The following is a 16,525-nucleotide window of genomic DNA, read 5'->3' as shown; positions in this document are numbered from 1 at the left end:
AGAGGATCAAGAGAGTAATGCAGAGGGCTAAGAGAGTGATGCAGAGGCTAAAGGTTGTGATGCAGAGGTTCAGGAGTGTGATGCAGAGGCTTAAGAGAATGATGCAGAGTCTCAGGAGAGGGATGCATTGGCTGAAGAGACTGTTGTAAAGGCTCGAGAGGGATGCAGAGGCTCATGAGAGGGATGAAGGAGTTCAAGAGAGGGATGCAGAGGCTCAAGAGAGGGATGCAGAGGCTTACGAAAGTGATGCAGAGGCTGAAAAGAGGGATGCAGTGGCTTAAAAGGGTGATGCAGAGGCTCAAGAGAGTGATTCAGAGGCTTACGAGAGTGATGCAGAGACCTAAGAAAGTGATGCAAAGGCTCAAGAGAAGGATGCAGAGGCTCAAGAGAGTGATGCAGAGGCTCACGAGAGGGATTCAGAGACTCAAGAGAGTTATGCAGAGGCTTACGAGAGTGATGCAGAGACTTAAGAGAGTGATGCAGAGGCTTAAGAGAGTGATGCAGAGTATTAAGAGAGGGATTCAGAGGCTCAAGAGGGGGATTCAGAGACTCAAGAGAGTTATGCAGAGGCTCAAGTGAGGGATGCAGAGGCTCAAGCGAGTGATGCAGAGACTCAAGAGAGATATGCAGAGGTTGCAGAGATTGATGCAGTGACTTACGAGAGTGATGCAGAAGATTAATAGAGTGATGCAGAGGCCTAAGAGAGGGGTGCAGAGGCTGAAGAGAGTGATGCAAGGCTGAAGAGAGTGTTGCAGAGGCTCAAGAGAGGGATGCAGAGTCTCAAGAGAGTTATGCAGAGGCTCAAGCGAGTGATGCAGAGGCTTACGAGAGTGATGGAGAGGCTCAAGAGAGCCTTTGAGAGACTGAAGAGTGTGATGCAGAGGCTCAAGAGAGGGATGCACAGGCTCAAGAGAGTGATGCAAAGGCTCAAGAGAGTGATGCAGAGGATCAAGAGAGTGATGCAGAGGCTTAGGAGAATGATGCAGAGGCTCAAGAGAAAGATGCAGAGGCTGCAGAAAGCGATGCAGAGGCTCAAGAGAGTGATGCAGAGGCACAAGAGATTGATGCAGATTCTCAAGAGAGTGATGCAGTGGCTCAAGAGAGTGATGCAGAGGCTAAAGTGAGTGATGCAGAGGCTCAAGAGTGTGATGCAGAGGCTCAAGAGTGTGAGGCAGAGGCTTAGGAGAATGATGCAGAGGCTCAAGAGAGGGATGCAGAGGCTCAAGAGAGTGATGTAGAGGCTTAAGAGAGGGATGCAGAGGCTCAAGAGAGGGCGGCAGAGGCTCAAGAGAGTGATTCAGAAGCTTACGAGAGTGATGCAGAGGCTTAAGTGAGTGATGCAAAGGCTTAAGAGAGGGATGAAGAGGCTCAAGAGAGGGATGCAGAGGATCAAGAGAGCGATGCAGAGGCTGAAGAGAGAGATGCAGAGGCTTAGGAGAGTGATGCAGAGCCTCATGAGAGTGATGCAGAGGCTGAAGAAAATGATGTAGAGGTTTAAGAGAGGGATGCAGAGGCTCAAGAAAATGATACAGAGGGTCAAAAGAGCGATGCAGAGGATGAAGAGAGGGATGCAGAGGCTTAAGAGAGTGATGCAGAGGCTCAAAAGAGTGATCCCGAGGCTCAACAGAGTGATGGAGAGGCTTAAGATAGTGATGCAAAGGCTCAAGAGAGTGATGTAAAGGATCAAGAGAGTGATGCAGAGGCTCAAGAGAGTGATACAGAGGATCAAGAGAGGGAAGCAGAGGCTTAAGAGAGTGATGCAGATCCTGAAGAGAGAGATGCATAGGCTCTAGAGAGTGCTGCAGAGGCTTAAGAGAGTGATGCAGAGGCTCACGAGAGTGATGCAGAGGATCAAGAGAGTGATGCAGAGGATCAAAGAGTGATATAGAGGCTCAAGAGAGGGATTCAGAGGCTCAAGAGAGGGATTCAGAGGCTTAAGAGAGTGATGCAGACACTCAAGAGAGTTATGCAGAGGCTCAAGAGAGTGATGCAAAGGCTTACGAGAATGATGCAGTGGTTCAAGAGAGGGATATAAAGGCTTGAGAGAGTGATGCAAAAGCTCAAGACAGGGTTGCAGAGTGATGCAGAGGCATAGGAGAGAGATACAGAGGCTCAAGAGAGAGATGCAGAGACTCAAGAGAGTTATGCAGAGGCTCAAGCGAGGGATGCAGAGGCTTAAGAGTGGGGTGCAGAGGCTATGGAGAGTGATGCAGAGGCTGAAGAGAGTGTTCCAGAGGCTCAAGAGAGGGATGCGGAGGCTCAAGAGAGTGATGCAGAGGCTCAAGAGAGTTATGCAGAGGCTTAAGCGAGTGATGTAGAGGATGAAGAGAGGGATGCAGAGGCGTAAGAGAGTGATGCATACGCTGAAGAGAGAGTTGCAGAGGCTTAAGAGAGTGATGTAGAGGCTAGAGAGAGTGATGCAGACGCTCAAGAGAGCGATGCAGAGGCTCAAGAGAGTGACGCAGAGGCTCAAGAGAGTAATGCAGAGGCTCAAGAGTGTGATGCAGAGGCTCAAGAGAGTGATGCAGAGGGCTAAGAGAGTGATGCAGAGGCTAAAGGTTGTGATGCAGAGGCTCAGGAGTGTGATGCAGAGGCTTAAGAGAATGATGCAGAGGCTCAGGAGAGGGATGCATTGGCTGAAGAGACTGTTGTAAAGGCTCGAGAGGGATGCAGAGGCTCATGAGAGGGATGAAGGAGTTCAAGAGAGGGATGCAGAGGTTCAAGAGAGGGATGCAGAGGCTTACGAAAGTGATGCAGAGGCTGAAAAGAGGGATGCAGTGGCTTAAAAGGGTGATGCAGACGCTCAAGAGAGTGATGCAGAGGCTCAGGAGAGGGATGCAGGGGCGCAAGAGAGTGATGCAGAGGCTCAAGAGAGTGATTCAGAGGCTTACGAGAGTGATGCAGAGACCTAAGAAAGTGATGCAAAGGCTCAAGAGAAGGATGCAGAGGCTCAAGAGAGTGATGCAGAGGCTCACGAGAGGGATTCAGAGACTCAAGAAAGTTATGCAGAGGCTTACGAGAGTGATGCAGAGACTTAAGAGAGTGATGCAGAGGCTTAAGAGAGTGATGCAGAGGCTTAAGAGAGGGATTCAGAGGCTCAAGAGAGGGATTCAGAGACTCAAGAGAGTTATGCAGAGGCTCAAGTGAGGGATGCAGAGGCTCAAGCGAGTGATGCAGAGACTCAAGAGAGATATGCAGAGGTTGCAGAGAGTGATGCAGTGACTTACGAGAGTGATGCAGAAGATTAATAGAGTGATGCAAAGGCCTAAGAGAGGGGTGCAGAGGCTGAAGAGAGTGATGCAGAGGCTGAAGAGAGTGTTGCAGAGGCTCAAGAGAGGGATGCAGAGTCTCAAGAGAGGGATGCAGAGGATCAAGAGAGTGATGCAGAGGCTGAAGAGAGAGATGCAGAGGCTTAGGAGAGTGATGCAGAGCCTCATGAGAGTGATGCAGAGGCTGAAGAAAATGATGTAGAGGTTTAAGAGAGGGATACAGAGGCTCAAGAAAATGATACAGATGGTCAAAAGAGCGATGCAGAGGATGAAGAGAGGGATGCAGAGGCTTAAGAGAGTGATGCAGAGGCTCAAAAGAGTGATCCAGAGGCTCAACAGAGTGATGGAGAGGCTTAAGAGAGTGATGCAGAGGCTCAAGAGAGTGATGTAAAGGATCAAGAGAGTGATGCAGAGGCTCAAGAGAGTGATACAGAGGATCAAGATAGGGAAGCAGAGGCTTAAGAGAGTGATGCAGATCCTGAAGAGAGAGATGCATAGGCTCTAGAGAGTGCTGCAGAGGCTTAAGAGAGTGATGCAGAGGCTCAGGAGAGTGATGCAGAGGAGGAAGAGAGTGATGCAGAGGCTTGAGAGAGTGATGTAGAGGCTCAAGAGAGGGATTCAGAGGCTCAAGAGAGGGATTCACCCAGCAAACAATTTTAGGTTGCCATAACATATCTGGAAAGTATTTGAAAGTATTGGAAACGTTTGTTTTATCGTATCAGATACGATATTGTGTGTGGACTTAAATAGGTTTCCAAAACTTATAACCAAGACATATGTATCTATCACTAATTTGAGATGTTGTGGCAACTTTACACTCCTAACATGAGTCATTCATAATCCATTCATATACCAATATGAATCTCTTATGAAAGGTTTGAGCCAATAATCTGAACCCTTTTCACATCTTTGTGTTTAAAGTTAAATTTCTTGAAATTAAATTATATTTTATATTATATTATTTTTATTATATTTTATATTATATTATTATTTTCAATTTAAATATTAAAACCAATTTAAGGGTAAAAAAATCTAATAATTTATATTTCTTTTATTATTTATTTATAACAATTATAATTATTTACTAACGGAGAGAGGGGAGGCTGTACGGCGGAGAGTGACGGCTATGGCGGACAGTGGCGGCGGTGGCGGATAGTGGCAGCGGGCGGACAGTGGCGGCGGGCGGACAGTGGCGGCGGCGGGCGGACAGTGGCGGCGGGCGGACAGTGGCGGCGGTGGCGGATAGTGGCGGCGGGTGGACAGTGGCGGTGGTGGCGGCGGTGGCGGATAGTGGCGGCGGGCGGACAGTGGCGGCGGGCGGACAGTGGCGGCAGGCGGACAGTGGCGGCTGTGGCGGATAGTGGCGGCAGGCGGACCGTGGCGGCTTTGGCGGCGGTGGTGGACAGTGGCGGCGGGCGGACAGTGGCGGCGGCGGGCGGACAGTGGCGGCGGCGGGCGGACAGTGGCGGCGGCGGGCGGACAGTGGCGGCGGCGGGCGGACAGTGGCGGCGGCGGGCGGACAGTGGTGGCGGCGGGCGGACAATGGTGGCGGCGGGCGGACAGTGGAGGCGGCGGGCGGACAGTGGTGGCGGCGGGCGGACAGTGGTGGCGGCGGGCGGACAGTGGTGGCGGCGGGCGGACAGTGGTGGCGGCGGGCGGACAGTGGCGGCGGTGGCGGATAGTGGCGGCGGGCGGACAGTGGCGGCGGGCGGACAGTGGCGGCGGCGGGCGGACAGTGGCGGCGGGCGGACAGTGGCGGCGGTGGCGGATAGTGGCGGCGGGCGGACAGTGGCGGTGGTGGCGGCGGTGGCGGATAGTGGCGGCGGGCGGACAGTGGCGGCGGGCGGACAGTGGCGGCGGGCGGACAGTGGCGGCTGTGGCGGATAGTGGCGGCGGGCGGACCGTGGCGGCTTTGGCGGCGGTGGTGGACAGTGGCGGCGGGCGGACAGTGGCGGCGGCGGGCGGACAGTGGCGGCGGCGGGCGGACAGTGGCGGCGGCGGGCGGACAGTGGCGGCGGCGGGCGGACAGTGGCGGCGGCGGGCGGACAGTGGTGGCGGCGGGCGGACAATGGTGGCGGAGGGCGGACAGTGCGGCGGGCGGACAGTGGTGGCGTCGGGCGGACAGTGGTGGCGGCGGGCGGACAGTGGTGGCGCGGGCGGACAGTGGTGGTGGCGGGCGGACAGTGGCGGCGGTGGCGGATAGTGGCGGCGGGCGGACAGTGGCGGCGGGCGGACAGTGGCGGCGGCGGGCGGACAGTGGCGGCGGGCGGACAGTGGCGGCGGTGGCGGATAGTGGCGGCGGGCGGACAGTGGCGGCTGTGGCGGATAGTGGCGGCGAGCGGACCGTGGCGGCTTTGGCGGCGGTGTTGGACAGTGGGGGCGGGCGGACAGTGGCGGCGGCGGGCGGACAGTGGCGGCGGCGGGCGGACAGTGGCGGCGGCGGGCGGACAGTGGCGGCGGCGGGCGGACAGTGGCGGCGGCGGGCGGACAGTGGCGGCGGCGGGCGGACAGTGGTGGCGGCGGGCGGACAGTGGTGGCGGCGGGCGGAGAGTGGAGGCGGCGGGCGGACAGTGGTGGCGGCGGGCGGACAGTGGTGGCGGCGGGCGGACAGTGGTGGCGGCGGGCGGACAGTGGTGGCGGCGGGCGGACAGTGGTGGCAGTGGCAGACAGTGGTGGCGGTGGCAGACAGTGGTGGCGGTGGCGGACAGTGGTAGCGGTGGCGGATAGTGGCAGTGGGCGGACAGTGACGGTGGGCGGACAGTGGCGGCGGTGGCGGACACTGGCGGCTGTGTCTGGCGGTGGTGGCGGGCGGTGGCGGGTGGCGGCTGGCGGTGGTGGGTGGTGGCGGCGGTGGTGGTGGGTGGTGGTGGCGGCGGTGGTGGTGGTGGTGGTGGCGGCGGCGGCTGGTGGTGGTGGGTGGTGGTGGCGGCGGCGGTTGGTGGTGGTGGGTGGTGGCGGCGGTGGTGGTGGGTGGTGGTGGCGGCGGCGGCTGGTGGTGGTGGGTGGTGGCGGCGGGTGGTGGGTGGCGGCGGCGGCTGGTGGTGGTGGGTGGTGGCGGCGGGTGGTGGGTGGTGGCGGCTGTGGTGGGTGGTGGCGGGCGGTGGCGGGCGGTGGCGGGCGGTGGCGGACGGCGGCGGCTGTGGTGGGTGGTGACGATCGGCGGTGGGCGGGGGGGCTGGTGGCGGCTGGCGGTGGCGGCTTGCGGTGGCGACTGTGGCAACAAGCGGTGACGGCTGATAGCGGGCGGTGGTGGCGGCTGGTGGCAGGTGGTGGTGGCGGTGGTGGCGGCTGGTGGTGGCGGCTGGTGGTGGTGGCAGCTGGTGGCGGTGATGGCGGCTGGTGGTGGTGGCAGCTGGTGGCGGTGATGGCGGCTGGTGGTGGTGGCAGCTGGTGGCGGTGATGGCGGCTGGTGGTGGTGGTGGTGGCGGCTGGTGGTGGTGGCAGCTGGTGGCGGCTGGTGGCGGTGATGGCGGCTGGTGGTGGTGGTGGTGGTGATGGCGGCTGGTGGCGGGCGGTGGCGGGCGGTGGCGGCTTGTGGCGGCTGGTGTTGGCGGCGGTGGTGTGGTGGTGGTGGTGGTGGGTGGTGGCGGCTGTGGTGGGTGGTGGCGGTGGTGTCGGCGGCGGCTGTGGTGGGTGGTGGCGGCGGCGGCGGTGATGGGTGGTGGCGGCGGCGGTGGTGGTGGGTGGTGGTGGCGGCGGCGGTGATGGGTTGTGGCGGCGGTGGTGGTGGGTGGTGGTGAGGCGGCGGCTGGTGGTGGTGGGTGGTGGTGGTGGGTGGTGGCGGCGGGTGGCGGTGGTGGGTGGCGGTGGTGGGTGGCGGTGGCTGGTGGCGGGTGGCGGCTGGTGGTGGGTGGTGGCGGGTGGCGGCTGGTGGTGGGTGGTGGCGGGTGGCGGCTGGTGGTGGGTGGTGGCAGGTGGCGGCTGGTGGTGGGTGGTGGCAGGTGGCGGCTGGTGGTGGGTGGTGGCGGGTGGCGGCTGGTGGTGGGTGGCAGGTGGCGGCTGGTGGTGGGTGGCGGGTGGCGGCGGCTGGTGGTGGGTGGCGGGTGGCGGCGGGTGGCGGCTGATGGTGGGTGGTGGCAGGTGGCGGGTGGGGGCCTGGTGGTGGGTGGCGGCTGGTGGTGGGTGGTGGGTGGTGGCGGGTGGCGGCTGGTGGTGGGCGGCGGGTGGCGGCTGGTGGCAGCCAGCTGGGACACACCCTTCACCACTGAAGGTCTGAGCACAATTAACCATATGTCTCTCTCACCCACCTGCCCAGTGTTGCCAGCTCGCGCTCTCAAAATGTTTCCTTCAAAGATTGTATATTATCTTTGAACAACAAGTTTGATTATCAAGGAAATAATGCATATATTATTGTCACATTAATACTGTGCAATATCTTATTACATTCCTGCTAAATAATTATAATTTGAAACAGGACAAAAAATCCAACATATATATAAAAACCAACATTAGAGATCACGAGGCCTAGGCCTCGCCTGTGACCACACATCCTGCCTCCCTGGCCTGCTACCCTCTCACACCTCACACTCTTAACTCTCTCATAATCACTCTCACTCTCTTACTCTGTCACTCTTACTCTCTGTCACTCTTACTCTCTGTCACTCTTACTCTCTGTCACTCTTACTCTGTCACTCTTACTCTGTCACTCTTACACTCTGTCACTCTTACTCTCTGTCACTCTTACTCTCTGTCACTCTTACTCTATGTCACTCTTACTCTCTGTCACTCTTACTCTCTGTCACTCTTACTCTCTGTCACTCTTACTCTGTCACTCTTACTCTCTGTCACTCTTACTCTCTGTCACTCTTACTCTGTCATTCTTACTCACTCTCAGTCACCCTTACCCATTCATACTCACTCTCTCACTCTTACTCTCATACTCTTACTCTCAATTACTCTTACTCTCAATCACTCTTACTCCCAATCACTCTTACTCCCAATCACTCCTACTCTCAATCACTCCTACTCTCATTCTTACTCTTACTCTTACTCCCAATCACTCCTACTCTCAATCACTCTTATTCTCATTCTTACTCTTACTCTCACTCTTACTCTTACTCCCAATCACTCTTACTCCCAATCACTCTTACTCTCAATCACTCTTACTCTCAATCACTCTTACTCTCAATCACTCTTACTCTCATTCTTACTCTTACTCACTCTTACTCTCAATCACTCTTATTCTCATTCTTACTCCTACTCCCAATCACTCTTACTCCCAATCACTCTTACTCTCAATCACTCTTACTCCCAATCACTCTTACTCTCAATCACTCTTACTCTCAATCACTTTTACTCTCAATCACTCTTACTCTCAATCACTCTTACTCTCACTCTAACTCTCAATCACTCTTACGCACTATTACTCACTCTTTCTCTTAGTCATCCTTACTCACTCTCATACTCACTCTTACTCTGTCACTCTTACTCTCTGTCACTCTTACTCTCTGTCACTCTTACTCTCTGTCACTCTTACTCTCTGTCACTCTTACTCTCTGTCACTCTTACTCTCTGTCACTCATACTCTGTCACTCTTACTCTCTGTCACTCTTACTCTCTGTCACTCTTACTCTCTATCACTCTTACTCTGTCATTCTTACTCTGTCACTCTTACTCACTCTCAGTCACCCTTACCCATTCATACTCACTCTCTCACTCTTACTCTCATACTCTTACTCTCAATTACTCTTACTCTCAATCACTCTTACTCCCAATCACTCCTACTCCTAATCACTCCTACTCTCAATCACTCCTACTCTCATTCTTACTCTTACTCTTACTCCCAATCACTCTTACTCTCAATCACTCTTATTCTCATTCTTACTCCTACTCTCACTCTAACTCCTACTCCCAATCACTCTTACTCCCAATCACTCTTACTCTCAATCACTCTTACTCTCAATCACTCTTACTCTCAATCACTCTTACTCTCAATCACTCTTACTCTCAATCACTCTTACTCTCACTAACTCTCAATCACTCTTACTCTCACTCCAACTCTCAATCACTCTTACTCTCATACTCACCCTTACTCTCAATCACTTTACTCTCACTCTTACTCATTCTGTCACCCTTACTCTCACTCTTACTCACTCTGTCACTCTTACTCACTCTCAGTCACTCTTACTTATACTCACTCTTACTCACACTTACACACTCTCTGGCACTCTCACTCACCTTCAGTCACTCTTACTCACTCTTACCCACTCTCGCTCACTCTTACTCACTCTAGTTAATAAGAACACGCCAATATAAGACAACAAAACGTTTTCAGATTCTTTCTCACCACTTTCCAGCAACTTTTATAATTTATATAAATTATCTTAGGGAATAATACATAAATTATATATTTAAACATGATATTAGTGTTTAGTGGAATGCATAAGGAGTCAAATTGTGTTAAAAAGAGCGATTTTTAGAAAATTTGGAAAACTACTTTTTTCTGTTCATATTATAACTAAATGAATTTTAAAGGTTTCACTCAGCCAATATATATAATTCACAATTTATTAATGAATTTTACAAAAAAACACCATAAATTTTATATTTAAACATGTAAAAACTATTTGTTTTACATTTGGAAGAAAATAATTGTAGAAAAACAATTTATAATTAAACCTTTGTGTATGGATTTTTTGAGTAAAAGTTTCTCAAAGGCTCTCCTGCACCATTCTCAATGCAAATCATTCCCACACCTATGGGAAGAGATAGGCGAACGTTGTGTAGATGATTTGTGTTTGCTGGGCAGAGGCTTAAGAGAGTGATGCAGACACTCAAGAGAGTTATGCAGGGGCTCAAGAGAGTGATGCAGAGGCTTACGAGAATGATGCAGTGGTTCAAGAGAGGGATGCAAAGGCTTAAGAGAGTGATGCAAAGGCTCAAGACAGAGATGCAGAGTGATGCCGAGGCATAGGAGAGGGATACAGAGGCTCAAGAGAGAGATGCAGAGACTCAAGAGAGTTATGCAGAGGCTCAAGCGAGTGATGTAGAGGATCAAGAGAGGGATGCAGAGGCGCAAGTGAGTTATGCATTCGCTGAAGAGAGAGTTGCAGAGAATTAAGAGAGTGATGCAGAGGCTCATGAGAGTGATGCAGAGGCTCAAGAGAGCGATGCAGAGGCTTAATAGTGGGGTGCAGAGGCTAAAGAGAGTGATGCAGAGGCTGAATTAAGAGAGTGTTGCAGAGGCTCAAGAGAGGGATGCAGAGGCTGAAGAGAGTGATGCAGAGGCTCAAGAGAGTTATGCAGAGGCTCAAGCGAGTGATGTAGAGGATCAAGAGAGGGATGCAGAGGCGCAAGTGAGTGATGCATACACTGAAGAGAGAGTTGCAGAGAATTAAGAGAGTGATGCAGAGGCTCATGAGAGCGATGCAGAGGCTCAAGAGAGCGATGCAGAGGCTCAAGAGAGTGATGCAGAGGCTCAAGAGAGTGATGCAGAGGCTCAAGAGTGTGATGCAGAGGCTCAAGAGAGGGAAACAGATGCTCAAGAGAGTGAAGCAGAGGCTCCAGAGAGTGATGCAGAAGCTCAAGAGAATGATGTAGAGGCTTATAAGAGGGATGCAGAGGCTCAAGAGAATAATGCAGAGGCTCAAGAGAGTGATGCAGAGGATGAAGAGAGAGATGCAGAGGCTTAAGCGAGTGATGCAGAGGATCAAGAGAGGGATGCAGAGGCTTAAGAGAGTGATGCAAAGGCTCAAGAGAGGGATGCAGAGGCTCAAGAGAGTGATGCAGAGGATCAAGAGAGTAATGCAGAGGCTCAAGACAGTGATGCAGAGGCTAAAGAGAGAGATGCAGAGGCTTAAGAGAGTGATGCAGAGCCTGAAGAGAGTGATGCAGAGGCTCAAGAAAATGATGCAGAGGGTCAAGAGAGTGATGCAGAAGATGAAGAGAGGGATGCATAGGCTTAAGAGAATGATGCACAGGCTCAAGAGAGGAATGCAGAGGATCAAGAGAGTGATGCAGAGGCTCAAGCGAGAGATGCAGAGGCTTAAGAGAGGAATGCAGAGGATCAAGAGAGTGATGCAGAGGCTCAAGCGAGAGATGCAGAGGCTTAAGAGTGTGATGCAGAGCCCCAAGAGAGTGATGCAGAGGCTGAAGAGAGTGTGCAGAGGCTCAAGAGAGGGATGCAGAGGCTCAAGAGAGTGATGCAGAGGCTCAAGAGAGTTATGCAGAGGCTCAAGCGAGTGATGTAGAGGATCAAGAGAGGGATGCAGAGGCGTAAGAGAGTGATGAAGACGCTGACGAGAGAGTTGCAGAGGCTTAAGAGAGTGATGCAGAGGCTCAAGAGAGAGATGCAGAGGCTCAAGAGAGCGATGCAGAGGCTCAAGAGTGTGATGCAGAGGTTCGAGAGAGTGATGCAGAGGCTCAAGAGAGGGATTCAGAGGCTCAAGAGAAGGATTCAGGGCTTAAGAGAGTGATGAAGACATTCAAGAGAGTTATGCAGAGGCTCAAGAGAGTGATGCAGAGGCTTAAGAGAGTGATGCAAAGGCTCAAGAGAGGGATGCAGAGTGATGCAGAGGCATAGGAGAGGGATACAGTAGATAAAGAGAGTGATGCAGAGATTCAAGAGAGGGATTCAGAGACTTAAGAGATAGATTCAGAGGCTCAAGAGAGTTATGCAGAGTCTCAAGCGAGGGATGCAGAGGCTTAAGAGAGGGGTGCAGAGGCTAAAGAGAGTGATGCAGAGGCTGAAGAGAGTGATGCAGAGGTTTACGAGATTGATGCACAGGATCAAGAGAGGGATGCAGAGGGTTAAGAGAGTGATGCAAAGGCTCAAAAGAGGAATGCAGAGGCTCAAGAGAGGGATCCAGGAGTTCAAGAGAGGGATGCAGAGGCTCCAGTGAGGGATGCAGAGGCTTAAGAAAGTGATGCATCGGCTTAAAAGAGGGATGCAGAGGCTTAAGAGAGTGATGCAGAGGCTCAAGAGAGTGATGCAGAGGCTCAAGAGAGGGATGCAGGGGCTCAAGAGAGTGATGTAGAGGCTCAAGAGAGTGATTCAGAGGCTTACGAGAGTGATGCAGAGGCTTGAGAGTGTGATGCAGAGGCTTAAGAGAGGGATTCAGAGGCTCAAGAGAGGGATTCAGAGACTCAAGAAAGTTATGCAGAGGCTCAAGTAAGGGATGCAGAGGCTCAAGAGAGTGATGCAGAGACTCAAGAGAGGTATGCAGAGGATCCAGAGAGTGTTGCAGAGGCCTAAGAGAGGGGTGCAGAGGCTGAAGAGAGTGATGCAGAGGCTGAAGAGAGTGTTGCAGAGGCTCAAGAGAGGGATGCAGAGTCTCAAGAGAGTTATGCAGAGGCTCAAAAGTGGGATGCACAGGCTCAAGAGAGTGATGCAAAGGCTCAAGAGAGTGATGCAGAGGTTCAAGAGAGTGATGCAGAGGCTAAAGTGAGTGATGCAGAGGCTCAAGAGTGTGATGTAGAGGCTCAAGAGTGTGATGCAGAGGCTTAGGAGAATGTTGCAGAGGCTCATGAGAGGGATGCAGAGGATGAAGAAAGTGATGCAGAGGCTTAAGAGAGGGATGCAGAGGCTCAAGAGAGGGATGCAGAGACTCAAGAGAGTGATTCAGAGGCTTACGAGAGTGATGCAGAGGCTTAAGTGAGTGATGCAAAGGCTTAAGAGAGGGATGCAGAGGCTCAAAAGAGGGATGCAGAGGATCAAGAGAGTGATGCAGAGGCTGAAGAGAGAGATGCAGAGGCTTAGGAGAGTTATGCAGAGCCTAATGAGAGTGATGCAGAGGCTCAAGAAAATGATGCAGAGGGTCAAGAGAGTGATGCAGAGGATGAAGAGAGGGATGCAGAGGCTTAAGAGAGTGATGCAGAGGCTCAAAAGAGTGATGCAGAGGCTCAACAGAGTGATGGAGAGGCTTAAGAGAGTGATGCAGAGGCTCAAGAGAGTGATGTAAAGATCAGGAGAGTGATGCAGAGGCTCAGGAGAGTGATGCAAAGGATCAAGAGAGGGAAGCAGAGGCTTAAGAGAGTGATGTAGAGGCTGAAGAGAGAGATGCAGAGGCTCTAGAGATTGATGCAGAGGCTTAAGAGAGTGATGAACAGGCTCAGGAGAGTGATGCAGAGGATGAAGAGAGTGATGCAGAGGCTTGAGAGAGTGATGTAGAGGCTCAAGAGAGGGATTCAGAGGCTCAAGAGAGAGATTCAGAGGCTTAAGAGAGTGATGCAGACACTCAAGAGAGTCATGCAGAAGCTCAAGAGAGTGATGCAAAGGCTTACGAGAATGATGCAGTGGTTCAAGAGAGGGATGCAATGACTTAAGAGAGTGATGCAAAGGCTCAAGACAGGGATGCAGAGTGATGCAGAGGCATAGGAGAGGGATACAGAGGCTCAAGAGAGAGATGCAGCGACTCAAGAGAGTTATGCAGAGGCTCAAGCGAGGGATGCAGAGGCTTAAGAGTGGGGTGCAGAGGCTAAAGAGAGATCGATGCAGAGGCTCAAGAGAGTTTTGCAGAGGCTCAAGAGTGTGATGCAGAGGCTCAAGAGAGTGATGCACAGGCTCAAGAGAGTGATGCAAAGGCTCACGAGAGTGATGCAGAGGCTCAAGAGAGTGATGCAGAGGCTTAGGAGAATGATGCAGAGGCTCAAGAGAGGGATGCAGAGGCTGAAAAGAGTGATGCATAGGCTCAAGAAAGTGATGCAGAGGCTCAAGAGAGTGATGCAGAGGATCAAGAGAGTGATGCAAAAGCTCTAGAGAGTGATGCAGAGGCTCAAGAGAGTGATGCAGAGGCTAAAGTGAGTGATGCAGAGGCTCAAGAGTGTGATGCAGAGGCTTAGGAGAATCTTGAGGTTATCTTGATGTTATCTTGAGATGGATTCGGGGCTTTAGTGTCCCCGCGGCCCGGTCCTCGACCAGGCCTCTACCCCCAGGAAGCAGCCCGTGACAGCTGACTAACTCCCAGGTACCTATTTACTGCTAGGTAACAGGGGAATTCAGGGTGAAAGAATCTTTGCCCATTTGTTTCTCCCTCGTGCGGGAATCGAACCCGCGCCACAGAATTACGAGTCCTGCGCGCTATCCACCAGGCTACGAGGCCCCTAATGATGCAGAGGCTCAAGAGAGGGATGCAGAGGCTAAAGAGAGTGATGCAGAGACTCAAGAGAGGGATGCAGAGGCTGAAGAGAGTGATTCAAAGGCTTACGTGAGTGATATAGAGGCTGAAGTGAGTGATGCAAAGGCTTAAGAGAGGGAGGCAGAGGCTCAAGAAAGGGATGCAGAGGCTCAAAAGAGTGATGCAGGGGCTGAAGAGATAGATGCAGAGGCTTAAGAGAGTGATGCAGAGGCTGAAGAGAGTGATGCAGAGCATGAAGAGAGGGATGCAGAGGCTTAAGAGAGTGATGCAGAGGCTGAAGAGAATGATGTATAGGATCAAGAGAGTGATGCAGAGGCTAAAGAGAGTGATGCAGAGGATCAAGAGAGGGAAGCAGAGGTTTAGGAGAGTGATGCAGAGGCTCTAGAGAATGATGCAGAGGCTGGAGAGAGTGATGCAGAGGCTCAAGAGAGGGATTCAGAGGCTCAAGAGAAGGATTCAGAGGCTTAAGAGAGTGATGCAGACACTCAAGAGAGTTACGCAGAGGCTCAAGAGAGTGATGCAGAGGCTTAAGAGAGTGATGCAAAGCTCAAGAGAGGGATGCAGAGTGATGCAGAGGCATAGGAGAGGGATACAGATGCTCAAGAGAGAGATGCAGAGACTCAAGAGAGTTATGCAGAGGCTCAAGCGAGGGATGCAGAGGCTTAGAGTGGGTGCAGAGGCTAAAGAGAGTGATGCAGAGGCTGAAGAGAGTGTTGCAGACGCTCAAGAGAGGGATGCAGAGGCTCAAGAGAGTGATGCAAAGGCTCAAGAGAGTTATGCAGAGGCTCAAGCGAGTGATGTAGAGGATCAAGAGAGGGATGCAGAGGCGTAAGAGAGTGATGCTGACGCTGAAGAGAGAGTTGCAGAGGCTTAAGAGAGTGATGCAGAGGCTCAAGAGAGAGATGCAGAGGCTCAAGAGAGCGATGCAGAGGCTCAAAAGAGTTTTGCAGAGGCTCAAGAGAGTGATGCAGAGGCTCAAGAGTGTGATGCAGAGGCTCGCGAGAGTGATGCAGAGGCTCAAGAGAGGGATTCAGAGGCTCAAGAGAAGGATTTAGAGGCTTAAGAGAGTGATGCAGACACTCAAGAGAGTTATGCAGAGGCTCAAGAGAGTGATGCAGAGGCTTAAGAGAGTGATGCAAAGGCATAGGAGAGAGATACAGTAGATAAAGAGAGTGATGCAGAGATTCAAGAGAGGGATTCAGAGGCTTAAGAGATAGATTGAGAGACTCAAGAGAGTTATGCAGAATCTCAAGCGAGGGATGCAGAGGCTTAAGAGAGGGGTGCAGAGGCTAAAGAGAGTGATGCAGAGGCTGAAGAGAGTGATGCAGAGGTTTACGAGATTGATGCACAGGATCAAGAGAGGGATGCAGAGGGTTAAGAGAGTGATGCAAAGGCTCAAAAGAGGAATGCAGAGGCTCAAGAGAGGGATCCAGGAGTTCAAGAGAGGGATGCAGAGGCTCCAGTGAGGGATGCAGAGGCTTAAGAAAGTGATGCATCGGCTTAAAAGAGGGATGCAGAGGCTTAAGAGAGTGATGCAGAGGCTCAAGAGAGTGATGCAGAGGCTCAAGAGAGGGATGCAGGGGCTCAAGAGAGTGATGTAGAGGCTCAAGAGAGTGATTCAGAGGCTTACGAGAGTGATGCAGAGGCTTGAGAGTGTGATGCAGAGGCTTAAGAGAGGGATTCAGAGGCTCAAGAGAGAGATTCAGAGACTCAAGAAAGTTATGCAGAGGCTCAAGTAAGGGATGCAGAGGCTCAAGAGAGTGATGCAGAGACTCAAGAGAGGTATGCAGAGGATCCAGAGAGTGTTGCAGAGGCCTAAGAGAGGGGTGCAGAGGCTGAAGAGAGTGATGCAGAGGCTGAAGAGAGTGTTGCAGAGGCTCAAGAGAGGGATGCAGAGTCTCAAGAGAGTTATGCAGAGGCTCAAAAGTGGGATGCACAGGCTCAAGAGAGTGATGCAAAGGCTCAAGAGAGTGATGCAGAGGTTCAAGAGAGTGATGCAGAGGCTAAAGTGAGTGATGCAGAGGCTGAAGAGTGTGATGTAGAGGCTCAAGAGTGTGATGCAGAGGCTTAGGAGAATGTTGCAGAGGCTCATGAGAGGGATGCAGAGGATGAAGAAAGTGATGCAGAGGCTTAAGAGAGGGATGCAGAGGCTCAAGAGAGGGATGCAGAGACTCAAGAGAG

The sequence above is a fragment of the Procambarus clarkii genome, chromosome 48 (assembly GCF_040958095.1).
Source record: "Procambarus clarkii isolate CNS0578487 chromosome 48, FALCON_Pclarkii_2.0, whole genome shotgun sequence".
Taxonomy (NCBI): Eukaryota; Metazoa; Arthropoda; class Malacostraca; order Decapoda; family Cambaridae; genus Procambarus; species Procambarus clarkii.
Note: the sequence above shows the minus strand (reverse complement) of the source record.